Raw genomic sequence first — 8,592 nt, 5'->3', positions numbered from 1 at the left:
CTTGTTGGTCTATGATAATAAAAATATAAATAGTGGATAACCACTGTAACAATATAAAAATATCACAATATTATTACATATATTATTTTCTTATAATAATTTAATAATATTAAATATATCTATAATAATACAAATTTCCCTAAAACATTTATTAAATAAAACGAAAAAAATGATAGTATACCAAATTAAATAGAGTGACATGTATATATATTTTACTATAGTTACCTGTTTCCCTGTTTAACTTACATAATGTACACTAAGATTAATATATTATGTACTATTTTTTTGTATAGGAAATATTATAATAAAAATAATTTAAATACTAAATGAGTAGTTACCATATACCATATAATTATTTATTGTATAGCACATTAAAAAAGAGAGCATAAATATTGATACAAAACCTGCGGTGGAGAATCTCCCTTCTTATATCTATCTATCTATATTGTAAACAAAACTCCAAAGTGAAAAGTGCAGTGTAGAGCATGTGTAAGAGAATGATTGAAAATATAGTTCTTCGAGTGCTCTGCCACCTTTGCTTAAAAAAAGAGAGTAAGAGAATGATTGAAATAGAGGATGATTTGGTTATTGAAATATTGGTAAGGATGCCAATGAAGTCATTAGTGAGATTCAAATGTGTTGATAAGAGATGGAATGATTTGTTCAGAAATCCAACATTCGCTAATAGGAACAAGAAAATACATGAGAATAAGAAGCAACATCTGATGATTCGTGAGAGAGAATGCCCTCCTCGTATGATGACTTCAAGGTTCTTTATGTCGTCTCTATTGGAGAACAAATCTCTAACCAAAGGTTCCCTGCTCCTTCTAACGATGTTTTTTATAGCTTTGTGCTGCCTATACTTATCTTCTAACCTCTTTTGAGCTATACAATCTTAGTACTAATTCTTGTACTCTTATGGATTTAGTGTTTCCCGTTAAATGTGACTCTCAACTTCCCCCCTCCCCCCGAAACTGGGCTTATTCTGTTGTTGATATTTGAATTTTGGAACAAGACACTTGTTGGATCAAAAAATACATCTTTGAGCCACTTCATTATCTTACGGGCATCTACCACCTTTGGAAGGATGCTCCTGAACTTCTTGGATCGTGCACACGCGGTAATGGAGTATAATACTTAGTGTCATATCACCTTAATGGTTATATAGTCCGTCATTTTGAACAAGTTACTCTTCATGATATACACCTTTATGATCCCGTATGTAAGTGTGTGCCAAGTATAGAACCATTGTCCTTATTATAGCTTGGTGATAAGTGCCAATAATACTTAATTTTCATACATTTTTATGACACTTATCCTATGCAAATTTTAGAAAACCAACTTAATTCAATACTTTTTAGATAAATTTTGCATAGTTGATATATATATTTTGTACACCTCTTTTCCATATCTTTATTTGAATTTAGGAGAAATAAAATAGAAGAAAAAGATGAAGAGAAACTTGAAGCCAAAAGATGTCCAAGTAGGCCAAAAGGATGTACATATGAAATGCTTAGGCTTGGCATGACAATCTTTGTGCTTAGCCTTATGCATGACTCGACAAAATTGGCCTAAGTGGAAAAGCATGAAGTAACATGAAGCTGCTCACTAAGCAGCTTGGCGTGGACCATAGGCACGCCTAGCGTGACCTAGCCATCACCTTGGTATGGTTAGACTCAACTTGGCACGGTCAGAATACAAGCTAACAAATGCATGGCATAAGCTAAGTGCTCAATGAGCAACATAGTGTGACACTATAATCACCCAACATGGACCCAATCACCTAGCCAGAATGGACAAGCAACTAGCCAACTCAACATCAATAACCAACCTGGTGAAGTCAACCTGGTCAAGGTGGCAACTCAATGGTGCCACATAGGTGCCTGACTGGTGCAGCTGACAAGTGGACCAAGTTGACTTGACAATCAATCAAGCTTACCTCATGCATGACCTCACTCCAAGTAGCCTCCATAAAATTTTCAGAAGTAGCTCACCGTAGCTTGAGTGAGTCAGCCCCAAGAAGCTCACTAAGCTAATTGACCAAGTGACTAAAAGCATGCTAAAGAGTTTGGTCAGGAGCTTGGCCTATGAAAACCAAGGCTAAGCGATGTGAAGGAGCCTATATATAGAAGGCACCTCTCAACACTTCAAAGACATTCATACATTCATTCTTCACTTCTCTTCTTCACCAAGTTCTTTTCTCACAAATTCTCTCATTTTGTAATCCCTTGGATCCATGGTTCCAAGCACTTAGGTACTTTAATTTTTATAGTTTTTCTCCTACAATTCAAGAGGAGAAGGGAGTTGGAAAATGAGATACACAAATTGATTTAGTAATCTAATTTGGAACCAAAAGCATCTCATCCTTGGATAGATGACTAATGCTCCTACATATTGATTTGGATTACGGTGTAATGTTAATTATTGACTTCATTTTTATCATCTTTTGATTTCTATTTATTCAAGTTATTACTTTTGGTTATTTTTTATTCTTTAAGAAGTTCTTAATGCGATTTTATCTTGATCACCTAAAACATGATTTAAAGATCCAAAATATGCTTTTTCTTAAAGTGTTGATAAGTGAACTTAAAAGTATAACCTACACCTTTGTTCACTTGCCATATTAAATAATCTATTTGAAGCAACTTGTATTCAAGGATAAACAATGATAATAGAGCCTGAAGTAGGGTGTGAGAACCTACTCCGACGAGTGGTAGTTAATAATTGTTTAGTGTATTATACAATATTTGAAAATCATCTTTACTATTCTAGGACACTAGGTGGAAGATTTAGACATGGTGTATGAAATTAACCAAAGTATAACACATAACTTGCGTAAAGTTTTCAAAACCATTTAAGTTAAGAAATAATTCCATCATTCAAACCAAAACTTCTCCTCAAGAATTTGTAAATATTAGTTTACTTTTCATTGTCATTTTATACAACAAACTTAAAGCAAAAACCTTTGAAAAAGTTTTTAATCATTATTTTTGCTATAATATGCTAATCGTGTTGCACTAGATTTCAGATTCAAACTACACAACTTTCAACCCTAACGAAATGGTTTCATTCCAGTCAATTCCTGCCTTTTTGTAGAGGTATTTTGACTGATTGAAAAGTCTATATAAAGGCATTGAAACTCATAATTCAAAACATATAACTCAATTACATAATCTATACTTTTCTGAAATACTTGCTCTACACTTCTTGCAACTTGTTCATGACTTTCAGAACATATTTTCTGAAGTTGCCTTAAGTGTTATTTCAAGTTATTCAAACCTTCTGAGCATTAGTACTAAAATATACAAAATAATTATTGGATTGGAAGAGTTTATATTGTCAAATCTTGTAAAGGAAATCCTTACCCTAGTAAAGTTTTCTTCATTCAATTTGTTGAATTACTTTCTGTCACAAGGGTGTGATAAAGAAAGGGGATAGATTTACTTGGAAAGGGTATTTTCCAAATAGTTATATAGGTATTAGAGAGTGAGTAAGGTACAAGGCAATCGCGGATTGAGAAATTGTAATTGCTACTCTTAATATCTAGTAAAGAAATCTCTTCTGCTACAAGAGTACTGAACATAGCCTTCGATGGACAAGAAGGTGAACCAATATAAAATCTCTGTGTACTCTCTTCTCCCTTAACTCCTTAAATTTACTTGATATTTTCTGCATAACTTTTCCACTTCTTTTAAACAACTAATTCACCCCCTCTTAGTTGCCATCTCAGTCTTACAATTGGTATCATAACTTGTTTGAGTAAGTTATTCTTAGATCTAATCCTGAATCTAAGATGACCGCAAGATCATTTCTCAGAGAAGGTTCCAACATAATTCGCCCTCCAAGTTTTATTGGAGAATGCTATGACTTTTGGAAAATCAGAATGAGAATCTTTATTGAATCTTAAGACCTGGACATCTGGAATGCGATTGTTCAAATATATGTAGATGATATTATTTTTGGTTCTACTATAAGATTTTGTGTAGTGATTTTGGAAAAATGATGCAAGAAGAGTTTGAAATATCTATGATGAGAAAGTTAAATTACTTCCTTCGAATACAAATCAAACAACTCGAGGATGGTATTTTTGTGAGTCAATCCAAATACTGCAGAGACTTGCTCAATTTTTTTGAAATGGATGACTGCAAGCCAATTGTCATTCCTATGGGTTCTGGTACATGCATTGACACAAATGAAGCTGGAAAATGCATCGATATATCAAAGTATCGAGGTATGATTGGTTCTCTACTCTATTTAACTACTAGTAGACCTTATATAATGTTTAGTATATGTTTATGTGTTTGGTATCAATCAAAACCAAAAGAGTCACATATAGTTGTTGTCAAAATATTCATTAAATATCTAAAAGGCACAACAAACATTGGATTATGGTATCCAAAAGGAATTATATGTGATTTGGTTGGATATTCATATTTTGCTAGATGGAAATCTGAGAGAAAAAAATACAAGTGGCACTTATCATATATTAGGCAATGCACTAGTCTCATGGTCATGCAAGAAACAACCATGTGTTGCGCTAAGTATGTGAAGAAGATCTTGGTCCTGAACTTAGCACGATTTTGACGAAGACACCAACATCATAAAAAATAAGAATAGGAACAATACTTATAAAGACATTGAAGATTTAAGCTTTAAGATATTCAAGACTTTTAGTCTAAGTCTAAATAGGTACTTCTATCATATACTCTTAATTATACAATAGTAGTAATGCTCAAACTATTTATTAAGAAAATTGAAAAACTTTAAAATACTTAAAACAATTTTCAAAAATAGTGTGTAACGAGTTACTTCATCTAAGTAACATGTTACAAGTGTAAGAAAAGAGTTATCCAACTTAAACTCATCAGAGTAGTCCATTACTGCCTTTGAGTAACAAATTACCAGTGTTATTAAAGTTGAGTAACCGATTACTCAATTTGTTGTAATCAATTAGTCTAATTCGAAAATAAATGATCAGTGGACAAAACACTTGAGTAACCGATTACTCAATGCTGTAATCGATTACTGAGAGTTGTTGCATCAAATTTTCAAATTTAAAATGAATACGTTTCAATCCAAAAGACATGTTTTCATTCCAATCAATTCCTACCCTTTCAAAAAGACATTTTGGCTGATTGGAAAGCCTATATAAAGGCATTGAAACTTAAAATCACAACACACAACATATACACAACTCTTATACAAATTTCAAAAGCTCTTACACTTATTCTGAAATTATTTTATGCACTTTTTGCAACAAGTTCTTAAACTTTCAAAGTTGATTTTTCTAAAGTTGCTTAAAGTGAAAGTGTTTCAAGTTTACAAACTTATAAAGAGAATTATTAATAAGTATACTAAAGAGTTTTTTGGAGTGAAAGTTACATCACTTTCATACTTGTAAAGGAAATTCCGCCATTGTTGTATATTCTTCACTATTATTGCAGAATAATTTCCTTCACGGGGTGTGATAAGAAAGGGGATTAGAATTACTTAGAAAGGTGTTTTCCAAAAGTGAATAAGGATTAAGGAGTGTGTAAGTTACATAGAAATCTCAGGGTGAGATATTGTAGTTGCAACTCATAATCTTTAATGGAAAAATCTCTCGTGCTGCAAGATTACTGGACTTAGCCTTCGGTGGACAAGAAGGTGAACCAGTATAAAATCCTTGTGCACTCTCTTCTCCCTTATCTCTTTGATTTTAATTATTAATTTTCTACATATATTTCCCCCTGCACTTTAACTCTCGATTTTGCAGAAAAAATGACCATTATTTTAAGTCAACTAATTCACCCCCCTCTTAGTTGCAATCTCAGTCTTACAATTCGCACCAGAGCTATTTTTGAGTAAGATATTCTAAAAATTCATCCTATATCAAATATGGACTCAAGATCATTCCTAGGAGAAGGTTCCAACATCAACCGCCCTCCAAGATTTGTTGGAGAGTGCTATGATTTATGGAAAATCAAAATGAAAATCTTCATAGAATCTTAGGACTTGGATATATGGAACACGGTTGAAGAAGGACCATATGAACCCTTCACAGTTGAGAGGACGAGGAGGAGAAGGATGAGGATGAGGATGGGGATGGGGATGAGGATGAGGATGAGGAGGAGGAGGAGGATGAGGTGGAGGATGAGGAGGAGGAGGAGGAGGATGAGGTTGACGACGAGGATGAGGATGAGGATGAGGATTAGGATTAGGATTAGGATTAGAATAAGGATTAAGATTAGGGTTAGTATTAGGATAAAGATGAGGATAAGGATAAGGATGAAGGATGAGGATGAGGATGAGGTGTTGGATTAAGATTAGGGTTAGGATTTGGATTAGGATTAGGGTTAGAATTAGGATTAGGATTAGGATGAGGATTAGGGTCAAGATTAGGATGAGTATGAGGATGAGGTTAAGGATGAGGTTGAGGATGAGCCTGAGCATAAGAATGAGGATTAGTTTAGGATGAGGATGAGGATGACGATGAGGATGAGGATGAGAATAAGAATGAGGATTAGGATGTGGATCAGGATGAGGAATAGGATTATGATGAGGATGAGGATGAGGGTTAGGATTCGGATTTGGGTTTGGATTAGGATTAGGATTCGGATTAGGATTAGGATTAGGGTTAGAATTAGGATTAGGATTAGGATGGGGGTGATGGTTAAGATTAGGATGAGGATGAGGATAAGCATGAGGATGAGGATTAGTTTAAGGATGAGGATGAGGATGAGGATGAGGCTGAGGTTGAGGATTAGGATGGGGATTAGGACGAGGATGAGGGTTAGGATTGGGCTTAGGGTTTGGATAAGGAAGAGGATGATGATTAGGATGAAGATGAGGATGAAGATGAGGATGAGGATGAGGATTAGGATGAGGATGAGGGTTAGGATTCGGATGAGGATGAGGGTTAGGATTCGGATGAGGATGAGGGTTAGGATTCGGATGAGGATGAGGGTTAGGATTCGGATGAGGATGAGGGTTAGGATTCGGATGAGGATGAGGGTTAGGATTCGGATGAGGATGAGGGTTAGGATTCGGATGAGGATGAGGGTTAGGATTCGGATGAGAAATAGGATTAGGATTCGGATGAGGATGAGGGTTAGGATTCGGATTAGGATGTGGATCAGGATGAGGCATTAGATTAGGATGAGGGTTAGGATTCGGATTAGGGTTTGGATTAGGATGAGGATGAGGAATAGGATGAGGATGAGAATGTGGATGAGGATGAGGACGAGGATGAGGATGAGGATGGGGATGAGGATGAGGATGAGGTTGAGGATGAGGATGAGGATGAGGATGATGATGAGGATGAGCTTGAGGATTAGGATTAAGATTAGGGTTAGGATTAGCATTAGGATTAGGATGAGGGTTAAGGTTAAGATTAGGATGAGGATCAGGTTGAGGATAACGATGAGGATGAGGATGAGGATGAGGATGAGGATGAGGATGAGGATGGGGATGAGGATGAGGATGAGGAGGAGGAGGAGGATGAGGTGGAGGATGAGGATGAGGAGGAGGATGAGTTTGACGACGAGGATGAGGATGAGGATGAGGATTAGGATTAGGATTAGGATTAGAATAAGGATTAAGATTAGGGTTAGTATTAGGATAAAGATGAGGATAAGGATAAGGATGAAGGATGAGGATGAGGACGAAGTGTTGGATTAAGATTAGGGTTAGGATTTGGATTAGGATTAGGGTTAGAATTGGGATTAGGATTAGGATGAGGATTAGGGTCAAGATTAGGATGAGTATGAGGATGAGGTTAAGAATGAGGTTGAGGATGAGCCTAAGCATGAGAATGAGGATTAGTTTAGGATGAGGATGAGGATGAGAATAAGAATGAGGATTAGGATGTGGATCAGGATGAGGAATAGGATTAGGATGAGGATGAGGATGAGGGTTAGGATTCGGATTAGGGTTTGGATTAGGAGGAGGATGAGGAATAGGACGAGGATGAGAATGAGGATTAGGATGAGGATGAGGATGAGCATGAGGATTAGGATTAGGATTAGGATTAGGATTAGGATTAGGATGAGGATGAGGATGAGGATGAGGATATGAGGATGATTTTGAGGATGAGGATGAGGATGAGAATGAGGTGGAAGATGAGGATGAGGATGAGCATGAGGATGAGGATTAGTTTAAGGATGAGGATTAGGATGACGATGAGGATGAGGATGAGAATGAGAATGAGGATTAGGATGTGGATCAGGGTGAGGATTAGGATAAGGATAAGGATAAGCACGAGGATGAGGATGAGGAGGAGGATGAGGGTAAGGATGAGAAGGAGAATGAGGACGAGGATGAGGATGAGGATAAGCACGAGGATGAGGATGAGGAGGAGGATGAGGGTAAGGATGAGAAGGAGAATGAGGATGAGCATGGGGATGGGGATGCGGATGAGGATGAGGATGAGGATGAGTCTGAGTATGAGGATGAGGATGCGGATGAGGATGAGTATGAGGATGAGGCTGAGGATGAGGGTTAGGATTGGGATGAGGATGAGGATGAGGATGAGGATGAGGATGAGGATGAGGATGAGGATGAGGATGAGGATGTGGATGAGGATGAGGATTGGGATAAGGATGAGCATGAGGA

The sequence above is a fragment of the Lupinus angustifolius genome, unplaced genomic scaffold (genome assembly GCF_001865875.1).
Source record: "Lupinus angustifolius cultivar Tanjil unplaced genomic scaffold, LupAngTanjil_v1.0 Scaffold_162_1, whole genome shotgun sequence".
Lineage (NCBI taxonomy): Eukaryota > Viridiplantae > Streptophyta > Magnoliopsida > Fabales > Fabaceae > Lupinus > Lupinus angustifolius.
Note: the sequence above shows the minus strand (reverse complement) of the source record.